The 13,846-nt window shown below is 30.8% G+C and overlaps 1 protein-coding gene and 1 long non-coding RNA gene across 2 annotated transcripts in view; both read right to left on the bottom strand.

Annotated features, from left to right (window-relative positions):
- Positions 1–5,032, bottom strand: part of LOC132747947 (multiple epidermal growth factor-like domains protein 11) — a 61,748-nt gene extending 56,716 nt beyond the window's left edge. The window contains exon 1 of the mRNA XM_060737478.1: positions 4,899–5,032. The gene's annotated coding sequence lies outside the window, so the exon portion shown is untranslated. The remainder of the gene's footprint in view (positions 1–4,898) is intronic.
- LOC132747945 (uncharacterized) lies at positions 101–2,306 on the bottom strand. Its single transcript, XR_009628183.1, has 3 exons — positions 1,457–2,306; positions 1,106–1,174; positions 101–812 (listed from the first exon to the last, which is right to left on the bottom strand). It is a non-coding gene; the product is annotated as an uncharacterized LOC132747945 (long non-coding RNA).
- Positions 5,033–13,846: the final 8,814 nt, after the last annotated feature.

Below are 13,846 nucleotides of genomic sequence, written 5' to 3'. Positions count from 1 at the left end.
TTCTCAAGTATTAAAATAATATGTATTTTCAAGGCATTATGTGCTTTTAAAGTAAACTTCAACTTTTTTTATTCAATATATCTCCCACTAACTAAAATACAATATAAACACCCTTACGGAATTCACTTATAAGTCACTTATAGGCTATTTTATATGTAGATTATACTTCACTTAGTCAATTCACCTATAAGTCAAGTATATGTATTTTAAATGCAAATTAGATGTAAGTGCAGTATATGTCTGGCATTTTGACATATAAGTGAAGTATAAGTTATATATAAGTCACAAATATGTGACATGTAAGTCAAAGATATGCTCAACTTATAAGTAACATATAAGTGACTTATATGTTACATATAAGTGACTTATATGTTACATATAAGTGACTTAATATAAGTCACTTATAAGTCACATGTAAGCCGCATATATGTTGCTTGATGTCAAAAAAGCTTGAAATAAAATAAAAGTTTAGTAATTTAATTTCAATAATGTTTATTAATTTATATTCATAGTCATATAAATGAGCAAAATACAAAATTCAACATACATATCCTTCAGTTCAATCATCTTACATTCACTATAACAAAAACAATATTCATTTCTAGCAGCAAGTTTTTGTATTTTACTGGTTTTCTTGGAATCAAACACTTTATTTATACAAATATTTTGCTGGAAGTCTGTCGGTGAGGAACTGTTCAAATTATAAATTTGATCAAATGTTTCTGATTATTCAAACTACTATTTCTTTTATTGATGTCTGTTTCAGTGCTCTGCTTCTATTTCCTCGGAAAACTTCATGTGGCTGTGTTCACCTTTAAAGATAAAATTCATAATTAATTAAAAAAGATGTGGAATAAATTCCGACCATTGTATATGCAGTTATATTTCATATTTTTTATATCATCAAACTATATTAGCTATTTATGCTTATGCATATACTACTAGTTACACAGTATCTCATTTTAGTGCACAAGTCAACAGTGTTTTTTAAGAATTGCTAAAAGTCTTTATAAGAATTGATTAACTGCACTATTTGCAACAACATTTATATGCTCTTTTCTGTTAAAGATTTAGAGCAGTAAGTATAGAGATTAAAAAAATATACCTTTTCAGGCTCAATACTGCATATTCATTATTCACCTGGCATCTCAAAGTAAGAACTGGTCCCACTAGCCTGCAATGTATGTAAAATGTAATATCAGATTTTTCCATTGAAAACAACAATTATAAATGATAAATGATTATGATGACCTTGTCTTATTCAGCTGCATAAAACTACTGATTAAATCTAGATTTAGATCAATTACAAGTATTAGTAAATCTAATGTATGAAGCTTAAAAATAAAAACAGCCTTATTCTCTCAACTTACAAATTTTAGTTTGCTGCCATCTTACTTTGATTGTTTAATATATAACCTGTATCAAATCTGCATAAATGTAACTCAAAGGTATTTACCTGATTTTGTTGTATATCTTCTTGTCCAAGGTGATTCTTCTTGTCATTCTTATTTACCATAACTATACTTAAACATCTTAAACAAAACAATATCTCTAAAATTCCTAAAACATCAAGTAGATTCTCTGTGATTTCCACCAGCTTGCTAACCTTACAACTGTGTACCTGGGCAGGTCCAATGTTATGTAGAACAGGGTAAATCCAAAAATCAAAGCACTCATCAGTTCTATCTTACAATCATTGTATGTGAAAAAAAATATCAAATAACTAATAGATATGTAAAGTTTAAAAATCATTATACATTTTTGAAAAAGAAAATGCAATGTCCTTTTTTACAAATTCAGGATAGGAAATGTTATCTTTCCCAAAAATAATCACATGGAACAGTCTGATTTGTAGGAATGACCAGTCAAAAAATTAGTCATGCACATATGGTGGCAAAGGCAGGTGGCCAGTTTTATCAGACCTCTGATCTATGTGGTGTATCAGTGGATGTAGAAAATATAAGCAATCTCCAGGCATATTGGTTCCTTGATTTTATATAGATTAAAAGGGCAATATAAACTGTTTATTTCAAGCACTGTTTTTTTTTTATTGTTTAAATATCTAAAATACACTAGGCCTAAATGTCTTAAAAATAACACTTGTATATTAAAAAAAATACACCTCTTCTTTTTCTTGTTAGAATATCTTACTTCCCCGAAATTAGGTCTGTAAGAAGTACAGTTGGTAAAAACATATAGATTTCAATGTCTGTTTCAAGTTAGAAAAAAAACAAGAGTAGAATTATGCCTTGGGTGACTTTTATGTGAAATATTTTCCTTGTGAGAGAAGAAATGACATGGAATTTCATTTCTGTCCATGGTAGCCTAGAAATCACTGATTGAATGCCATTTCTGTCCCAATATGTACCAAAATTTTTTACAGGTAATATACTTAATTGATAATCATTTTTCCTATTATCTTATTTAAAAACCCCCAGCTGTGTTCAAAAATTAATAAGCAACATTTAAAAAAAAATCTTAATTGTTTGTGATTAAGGTCTAAGATTATAGTATTTTAAATTCTGAGTATTTTGATACCCATTGTGTTAAAGCAAAGAATTACAAATCAACTTCAATAAATTTTATCAATTTTTCTCATGTTTTTGTACTTAGTAATTTTTTCAGCTTTGCTCAGTAATAAAAAGTCTCGCAAAAGTTCTAAGTTTTCACTTATATCTAACATAGAAACTGGTTACTTCAAACTTCACCAGTATAAGGCACTTATAGGTGACTTGTATGTGACTTATATGTTGGGGAAAAAATGGCCAAAAGTGACTTATATGTAGCATATACCTATAACTGACTTAGACAGGTTTTTAGGTGATTTATAAGTGACTTATATGTAACTTATAGTTCTCTTATAGGTAAAGTATAAGTTGCATATAAGAAACATATAAGTCACTTAAAGTCATTTTGGTAAGGGCATACGCAGTCCTATAATAAAAGTATATTTATATATCCATAATGTTCACAAATACCAATTGTAAATATCTAATTCTCATTGATTTTCATGAAAGTAATAATTTGCTCAATAAAATTTATATTAAATACTGTATTCATTACAACATGTCGTCGTCAAAATAGATATACTGGTATCTTGTACATATGTCAACACAAAGAAACTTTGAAATGGCAAAGCTCAAGACAACTATATATTTAAAAAAAATAACACTGAACTTGTTAAAAATGATCAACAACTCAACTGATTAATGACATATTGTCAACAGCTGCACAATCAATTGACAACCGCTCAACAACCAATTGACAACTGCTCAACAACCAATTGTCAACTGATCCACAACCAATTGTCAACTGATACAAAACCAATTGTGAACAGATCAACAACCAATTGTCAACAGATCTACAAACAATTGTCAACTGATCCACAACCAATTGTGAACAGATTAACAACCAATTGTCAACAGTTCAAAACTAATTGTCAACTGATCTACAAACAATTGTCAACTGATCCACAACCAATTGTCAACTGATCCACAACCAATTGTCAACAGATCAACAACCAATTGTCAACTGATCCACAACCAATTGTCAACTGATACAAACCAATTGTGAACAGATCAACAAACAATTGTCAACTGATCCACAACCAATTGACAACTGCTCAACAACCAATTGTCAACTGATCCACAACCAATTGTCAACTGATACAAAACCAATTGTCAACTGATACAAAACCAATTGTCAACTGATACAAAACCAATTGTCAACTGATCCACAACCAATTGTCAACTGTTCCAAAACCAATTGTCAACTGATCCACAAACAATTGTCAACTGATCCACAACCAATTGTCAATTGATACAAAACCAATGTCAACTTATCCACAACCAATTGTCAACTGATCCACAACCAATTGTCAACTGTTCCAAAACCATTTGTCAACTGATCCACAACCAATTGTCAAATAATCCACAACCTATTGTCAAATGATCCACAACCAATTGTCAAATGATCCACAACCAATTGTCAATTGATACAAAACCAATGTCAACTTATCCACAACCAATTGTCAACTGATCCACAACCAATTGTCAACTGTTCCAAAACCAATTGTCAACTGATCCACAACCAATTGTCAACTGATCCACAACCAATTGTCAACTGATCCACAACCAATTGTCAATTGATACAAAACCAATGTCAACTTATCCACAACCAATTGTCAACTGATCCACAACCAATTGTCAACTGATCCACAACCAATTGTCAAATGATCCACAACCAATTGTCAAATGATCCACAACCAATTGTCAAATGATCACAACCAATTGTCAATTGATACAAAACCAATGTCAACTTATCCACAACCAATTGTCAACTGATCCACAAACCAATTGTCAACTGATCCACAACCAATTGTCAACTCAGATCCACAACCAATTGTCAACTGATACAAAACCAATTGTCAACTGATCAACAACCAATTGTCAACTGATCAACAAACAATTGTCAACTGATCTACAACCAATTGTCAACTGATCCACAACCAATTGTCAACTGATCAACAAACAATTGTCAACATATCAACAACCAATTGTCAACTGATACAAAACCAATTGTCAACTGATCAACAACCAATTGTCAAAAGTTACATAATCAAATTATAATATATCTATTGATTAAATAAACTTCATTCCCAAAAGTGAATTTTCAAGTCTTATTTTTAAAATTAATTTGTCACTGTTAAAATATCATGAAAATAAATATTTTTTAAAGATAAAATATATAACATACTGAGAATGTCACTTATTTTCCTATTAATATTGGCACATACATACAAAATGTAAATCTATTTTAAAATCTGACATCAGTCCGTGGAAATCTTGGCAGAAAATAGAAAAAAAAAAATATAAATGACTATACACGTAACACCTTACCTGATCAAGTGTTAACCAAATTGTATTGTCAAACAACAACAATAGTCAACATGACAGTGTTACATCAAACTATTATATCCTGCTGAAAAACAATATTACCTGATTCAGTAAATCGTGACATAGTTTGGTGTTTAAATTATTCAGGGTATATGATTACAACCATGCAACCAGTATATATAGGGCAAAAACAGTGAACCAAAACAAAAAATAGCAAAATAAAAAAAATAAAAAAATCATTGACTGTAGAAAAGGCCCGTAATTAACAAGAAGTATCTTTAAAAAGATACTCAGAGGAGGTTAAACTGCTTTTACTTGTCTTTCAGAATGCACATGTGGACGTTATTGGTAATCTCATCATTTTATAGAATGTCATTTATATAAATAACTCGCCAAATTCATATGTTGAATAAATTATTCACTAGAGAGTAAATGAAAAATTTCAAAGCAGTGTAAAATATTTATTGGGAGAAAGTTATCCAAGAAATGAAACTAGAAAGTTTGTTTCCGATACTCCATTAGATTATCTTATAATCTGGACGTGTATATGTTTCAGAAAAATCCTTTAGATTATTAAACTAATTTTAGAATGGCCAATGAGATTCCCAGATTTCAGTTTGTAATTTTAAAAAGACCAATAAAAATCCTTCTAGTATTCAGTTCTTCCCTGTAAAATTTACAGGCAGTCATACCCATCACAGAGGGACTTCGTCCGAAAAATTTCAAAAATTTTATACCTGAAAATGTAAGATACCTTTGCCAACAGAATAGGTAGTTAGGCCAGCATGCACACAATCTTGTTGCAATGCAGTTTGGCCAGGTAGACTATTTCCAGACAGATCCAAAAATAGAAGATGGACAAGTCCATTAAAAAATCAAAGCACAGAAGGCGCTGAATTTGTTTGGGTCTCAGAATGTAAGAAAGGTGCAGGTTGTGAGATTATATGTTTAGTGCCACCAATGCTTTCCAGCGTTTTAATTGTAGTAAATTGGCTATAAGACTAATTGCAACACTGATATTCAATCCAATGTTTATTTGACTTTAACAATTTAAAAAAATAAGTTACCTTTACTGGGATTTGAACTCCAGACCTCTCGCTTCCTAAGCGAGCCCGAAAACCCTTCAGCCACGGTTAAATTTATATGTGAACGGCCTGAAGAAAACCATATTATTCTAAATTAGACTTTTAACTGTTGTTTAACACATATGTAAATAATCCTGAAGCTTACTATAAGCATGTATATTTATAAAGAATCAAAGGGCTTCATGTTCTTTGGTATTTTCTGATCTTTGCAATCTAAATCGTACTGTATATCTGTATGCATTTTCCTGTATAAGTTTATTTTTATGTATTATAATTCATTTTGTAAGGCACATACGGAATTCTGCATAACTAGAGTTGCATCAAAAAATCATTTATGTACTTTTTTTTACGACAGCCACACTTTATCCTTGTAAATCATGGCTACTTCCTTAACAAAAACAATTAAAAAAAGAATTAAACAAAAAAAATATCCTCGACTGGGATTCGAACTCGAGACCTCTCACTCACTAAGCGAGCGCGTTACCACTGTACCACGGAGAAGTTATACACAGAACGTCTGAATAATATCAAGTCATTCTAAATTTAGAACTTCCATTGCATTCAGGTTTGTAATCCTTATTAATTTCGAGGTATTTTGTTCAGGGTAAACCTGTTGTTTAAAATTGAAGTAAATATTTTAGCGAAAATCCTCTCGCCCAAACAGTCCGACATGTAGAATCTATATATTCCACTACTCGGTTTGTGTAGTATTCGGTAATCTACATGGCTAAAAATAGTATTTTCATTGATAAAATCATATTCATCCGCGTAATTTGTGATTGTGCATTTATTGACAATTCTATAAGCAACGCTATTGTTTAACTTTAAATGCGTTGTAATTTGTTGGATACTTGTAACAAAATAAAATATTTCTTTCTTTTAAATCGCTAGTTTTAAGCTGTTTTGAGAACTACTGTTTGTTAGGTTTGTCATAAACTTCTGTGTCAGAGATTGAATGTCCGCTTTGTATTTAGTTATTTTCGATCAGAAAAATACCAGAAAACAATATTAGAAATCTTCGACCATTCGGGAATTACTTTGCTTGAAAATTGATGCGCCTGTCTTTGACCATCTTTACGCAGTGATCTCCCCTGAATTTTTCGGCTTTAGTGTACATACAAAAGGGAAGTAACCGCTTCAAAAAAGTGGACTACTTTCGGCATTTGCAATTAAGAACATTAGACTCTGAAATTTCGCTACCATTATTTGTTTGGTCTGACGACCCAAACAAATAAAAATCAGCAGATTAAAGAATTTAACCCTTTACCTACTGAATTTTTTAAATGGACTTGTCCAGCTTCTATTTTTTGGAACTGTACATTATCATTTTTGGGGATATCAAGATGAAAATTTAATGTTTTTTTAGTCAATATCACTGTGCCTGGAGTCAGGACAGGCTGTATGGATAGCAGTGTGGCCTGGCTCTATAATGATTAAAAAAAACAAAAAAACTTGCTTGAACAACTCTTAAAGCTGCACGCCGCCAGATGAGCCAAACTATTTCAAGTAAATTAAACTTGAGAAAAAACGTACAAAGATTTTTAAAACAGTAAAAAAGATTCAATATTCAAGTCATAATTTACATATTATGTACGATTAATGACTGGTTTTGCAGTATTTATAACCATATTTAAACTGTGTGACTAACGCAGTAAGGGCTAATTTTGCATATTTTGACCTCTTTCTGGGTAATTTACATGGATTGTACATGTGCATGTATATGTGCAGTTTTCAATGTGTAAATATTAATAAACTTCATTAATGTTCACTATACAATATTTTACTTTTAATAAATAGATTTTTCAAAATTTTCATGAAAATTAGTAAAATCTGGAAGGATGCTGCTTTAATATATAAACTTACTTCAAACTGTTCAAAATTACACAAATTTAGTTTAGATTTTTACCAAGAAACATAATATTCCTACCTGACACAAAAATTAGGACACCTAAAATTATAAAATCATAAAAATAGCCTCCAGAAATCAATTTCCCATTGAAATCATATTTTAATCTTATTAATCATATTTTGATATTATCTACTGTCTATTAATGGTATACATTTGTAAACAATAAGTCTTGTCCAAATCAAGTATCAGTAGTTAAAATCAACAAAGTTACCTTTGGAAATCTTCATAAAAAAAATACTGTCAAAGTGTGTACATTTCTTACAAAAGATTTATATATATAATATTGATTTATCTTTGTTGATTATCTGTTTCTATTTTTAGATATGTATGTGTTGTTGTACCTTGATTTACCTGATAATTATACTTCTCTATGTGTGGGAATAATGCATGAATTTCATTGATTTATTCGGGTACTTTATTCTCAAATGTACAATTCTTAAGAGTTAACAACATTTCCCTTGGGATATATAATTTCATGATAAATATTCACAGCTGTGAACATATATCTAATTATTTCAGGTGTATGTCCATATAATGGAAAAAGAAATAAATTAAAAAAAACACTTTCCTTACCTTATCTTTTATTTACCTTATCTTCTCTTTACCTTATATTATATTTATCTTATCTTATCTTTACCTTATCTTATCTTGACCTAACCTTATCTTATCTTATATTTACCTTACAATTATCTTATCTTTACCTTATCTTATCTTTACCTTATCTTACCTTTACCTTATTTTATATTTACCTAACCTTACCTTATCTTTACCTTATCTTATCTTTACCTTATCTTACCTTTACCTTATTTTATATTTACCTAACCTTACCTTATTTTTACCTTATCCTATATTTACCTTACCTTATCTTATATTTACCTAACCTTACCTTATCTTTACCTTATCTTATATTTACCTAACCTTGTCTTATCTTATCTTACCATACCATACTTTACTTTATCTTATATTTATCTTATCTTATATAATATTATCTTATCTTGAGTTAAAATATCAAATTTTTAATGTGCCAATTGTAAAAAGGTAACTATATAAAATCATCAATTTCAACATATTTAATGTTGAAGATTGAACCCAACTTGTGCTAGGGGGCATGAGTGATTTTGCACCCACCGTTCATCTTTTACATGTACATGTACGTTTGTTTTTTCTCTCCTCTTGTCCAACATTTTATTATTTAAAGTAGTACACTCCTAATGCATTATCGCCACTTTGAACAGCATTCAAATAGGCTAGAAATTCACTGTCAATTGCATTGAAAGTGAGGGGCGTGGGTTCAAACCCCAGAAGGGGCAACTTTTTTTTTTTTTCTTTTCTTTTTTTTTCTTTTTAACATTTTTTATGTATCTCTCAGATCCCTTATGGAAGAAAAAAGTGTTTGATTTTAATTATATAATTATTGTAGGTACTTATTTGCTAAAAAATGCCAAATTTAATGGCAAATATGATACCAGATATTTTCAAAGTTTAATAAAATAAAAACTACAAAGTTAAAGTATTTTATATTTTGCAAGACCAACCAATATACATTTAAGAAAATTTAGGCAAACTTTGAAAACAGCCCCTCATTTTTGGTAAATTTTAGGGATATTTTGAATAAGGCTTTTTATATTAGGAAATGGTCAAATAAGTGTTGCATTTTAGGGTTACATTTTTATACATATTTAAAACATTTCGTTTAAAAACAATCATTTTCCTAGTTTAATTTGTTACCTGAAAGTCATTTTTTGTTTCTTAACAATGAGCAATAGGGAAACATTTTTCATAATGATGATATTATAGATTATTTAGAGTTTCCTCATTTCTGAAAAAAACCTTCTAATGGCAAAGTTTTAGTTCAGAATATATCAATAACTCATAAACCACACGGAAAATTTTGTTTAAACTTTGCATACAGGTGACATTTAAGGCATATTACTGTCCTATGTTGCCAATTTTACAGTTCCTTATAGTGCCCATTAGGGTTGTTCTACCTTAGTATGGAACATATTTCAACCTTAACCTGAACCAGAATCGGTATATTTGAGATTTTATAAATTATAATTTCAATTAATTTAATTAATCTATTATTTATTCATATTTATTAATTTTTACCAAACCTGCATGAGGCAACATTTTATGGATTTTCAATTCAATTATTTATTTTAATTATCTACAAATTATTTCTAAAAAAAATGCCCATTATTTTAAGTTTATTAAGTAATTTTATACCAATACAATACAATGCAATACAACAACACAACACAATATAATACAATACTAACTACTATTATAATTGAAGCCTGATAAAATGACCGATAGGTCAAACACCACTAATATCTGTATATAATATCACATTAAATTTAAGATGACAATACAGATAGGGTCAATGACCATATAAATATAACATTCTGTATTCTAGAATACGGTATATAACTTTAATCAGGGTGTATCAATTACACCATCATTGTAAAATTTGGTGTAAAAGACTTAAGTTTTAAAAAAAGTTATCTATATGAGCCGTGCCATGACAAAACCAACATAATGGGTTTGCGACCAGCATGGATCCAGACCAGCCTGCACATCCGCGCAGTCTGATCAAGATCCATGCTGTTCGCTTACCAACCCTATTACAAGTAGAGAAACTGATAGCGAACAGCATGGATTCTGATCAGACTGCTCAGATGCGCAGGCTGGTCTGGATCCATGCTGAACGCAAATGCACTATGTTGGTTTTGTTGTGACGCGGCTCATTATTATTTTTTTTTTAAAGTTATCTTTTTGTTACCAATTAGCAAAATAAATTGTTGAAATTAATTCTAAATCTGGCAACCATTCTTCATATTATATGAAAAATGAAAATGTTGAACTAATAATATATATATTAAGAAAAGAGAAAAGTTGAACTGATAATTATATGAATGAGAAAAATGTTGAACTAATAAATAAGAAGAGAAAAAAATGTTGAATTAATATTATATAAGAGGAGATAAATGTTGATATAATATATAAGAAGAGAAAAAAAATTAATGTTGAACTTACATTATATAAGAAGAGAAAAAATGTTGAACTTGTTGAATATAGAGAAAAACTGAATCCCAAAAACGACAAATATTGACAATACTGGGTTCCATTTCAGCCCCTAGAAAGTGCAAGCTACTGTTTAAGACCCTAGCATCAATCTACCTTTTTTTCTAAAGAAAAAATTATGTATCAATATACCAGGTTCTTCAAAATGTTCAGGGTAAGGTTGTTGAGTTCAAACCACTTGCCCCTCATGCTGTGGGTTCGAATCCCGGCAGGGATTTTAAGATTCTTTCATGAGAGGAAGCTATCCAGCTAGCTTATTAGTATTAGTTAGTAGTTCTACTCAGGTGCCGTTCTGCCTGAAATAATACATAGAGGCGCTGGAAGTTGCCATATAACCTATGTGTTGGTGTGGCAACACAAACACAAAACTATTATACATACTTACTACATTGAGTGAAATTTTCATGTCATTTCGTTGATTTTTCCACAGGGATTACCTTCCCGACTTTCCAGTTCATCATAATTCATTGGTCCATCTTTTAGCTCTTCCTCAGGGAAGACCCTCCAAATAGTTATTGATGATGATGTATAGATGGTTTATACATCGATGATGATAACTAAAAAGTATCAATTTGTGTTTATATAAATTTACCTATATAACGTTTACAAAAGTTATATAAATTATCACTTATTCTTAAATATATCATTCAAATGAAACACTTATATAATAAAGGGGTTTTAAAGTAATAAAACAGTTATTAAATCTTTACATAACTCAGTTTTTAAGCTAAATAAGTAAAAATGAGTGCTAAAGGGAAGTAACAAACAAATCTTTTTTGTATAAATTTTGTCGAATAAAAAGGGAGGTAATAAAATGTATTATAAATCCAATTAATTGGTAAAAGATTTACTAAAACTTGTTTTACTTCTGACATTTTTTTCTTTTAATTAACGACGTACTTTGTTAAGAAATATTTGAAAATTTCATATGAAGAGTCTACTTTTTTCAAAGACGATAGAAGTTTGAATATATACTTTGTTTCTACACTAAAGCAGCGGTAGAACCACCGATCAAAAGAACGTCTTTTGACGGAATAGTCTTTTGACTCATCTATCATCGTTGGCAACGACTTTGAGTAGATGGGAAAAAAATTTTTTACCAATTTTTCCCTCTTTAATAAAGGTGGTAAGAAAATGATTAATATATTGTTTAAAGATTCTCATGATGTATGACATCTTCAATGTTTTTATAAAATCAAAATTTGGTCCAATGATTGTTTACATTTGTTGTTTTATGGCAAAAAAAAATTTTAAGATTTTGTTTAACTGGCAAAACAGAAACAAGATCCAAATTTCAATCATTAACTTTTTTTCATTATCAATTTTATAAAAAATCACAAAAAAAGGGAAAAAGTTTTAAATTAAAAAAATTAAAAAAATTTCAAATATTTAAAATTTTAGGCTATTGGACCCCAGTGGATTTTTTTTCAACATATTGTTGCTTTGTGATTTGCCTTCTTGGGATTTAAATCATCATTTCAGCTTTATTTTTTAACCATGTCAGTCAATAAAAATGATAAAAAACATGATTTTGACAGAGAAAAATCACTGTATTCACAGAAAATGACTATAGACACAGACCATGACTGTAGACACAGAACATGACTGTAGACACAGAACATTACTGTAGACAAAGACCATGACTGTAGACACAGAACATGACTGTAGACACAGAGCATGACTGTAGACACAGAGCATGACTGTAGACACAGAACATGACTGTAGACACAGAACATTACTGTAGACACAGAACATGACTGTAGACACAGAGCATGACTGTAGACACAGAGCATGACTGTAGACACAGAGCATGACTGTAGACACAGAACATTACTGTAGACAAAGACCATGACTGTAGACACAGACCATGACTGTACACACAGACCATGACTGTAGACATAAACCATGACAGTACACACAGTCCATGACTGTAGACACAGACCGTGACTGTACATACAGACCATGACTGTACACACAGACCATAACTGTACACAGACCATGACTGTAGACTGTAGATATAAACCATGACAGTTCACACAGACCATGACTGTAGACACTGACCATGACTGTAGACATAAACCAGGACTGTAGACACAGAACATGACTGTAAACACAGAACATGACTGTAGACATAGAACATTATTGTAGACACAGAACATTACTGTAGACACAGAACATGAATGTAGACACATAACATCACTGTAGACACAGAACATGACTGTAGAGCACAGACCATGACTGTAGACACAGACAATGACTGTAGACACTGAACCATGACTGTAAGACATAAATCATGACAAGTACACACAGACCATGACTGTAACATAAAAACCAGCGACTGTAGACACAGAACATGACTGTAAACACAGAACATGACTGTAGACACAGACCAATTTACTGTAGAACAGAACATGACTGTAAGACACAGAACATGACATAGCACACAACCATGACTGTAGACACAGACAATGACTGTAGACATTTGACCATGACTGTAGAACATATAATCATGACAGTACACACATACCATGACTGTAGACACATACCATGGCTGTTGACACAGACCATGGCTGTAAACACAAAACATGACTGTAGACACATAACATGACTGTAGACACAGACCATGACTGTAGACACAGACCATGACTGTAGACACAGACCATGACTGTACACATAAATCATGACAGTACACACAGACCATGACTGTAGACATAAACCAGGACTGTAGACACAGAACATGGCTGAAAACACAGAACATGACTGTAAACACAGACCGTGACTGTTGACACAGAACATTACTGTAGACACAGAACATGACTGTAGACAAATACCATGACTGTAGACACAGACCATGACTGTAGTCACAAAGATGT

This window comes from Ruditapes philippinarum, unplaced genomic scaffold (genome assembly GCF_026571515.1).
Source record: "Ruditapes philippinarum isolate M1 unplaced genomic scaffold, ASM2657151v2 ctg5903_1_1_1_1, whole genome shotgun sequence".
In the NCBI taxonomy this organism is placed as follows: domain Eukaryota; kingdom Metazoa; phylum Mollusca; class Bivalvia; order Venerida; family Veneridae; genus Ruditapes; species Ruditapes philippinarum.
This window is presented reverse-complemented; position numbering and strand designations above follow the sequence as displayed.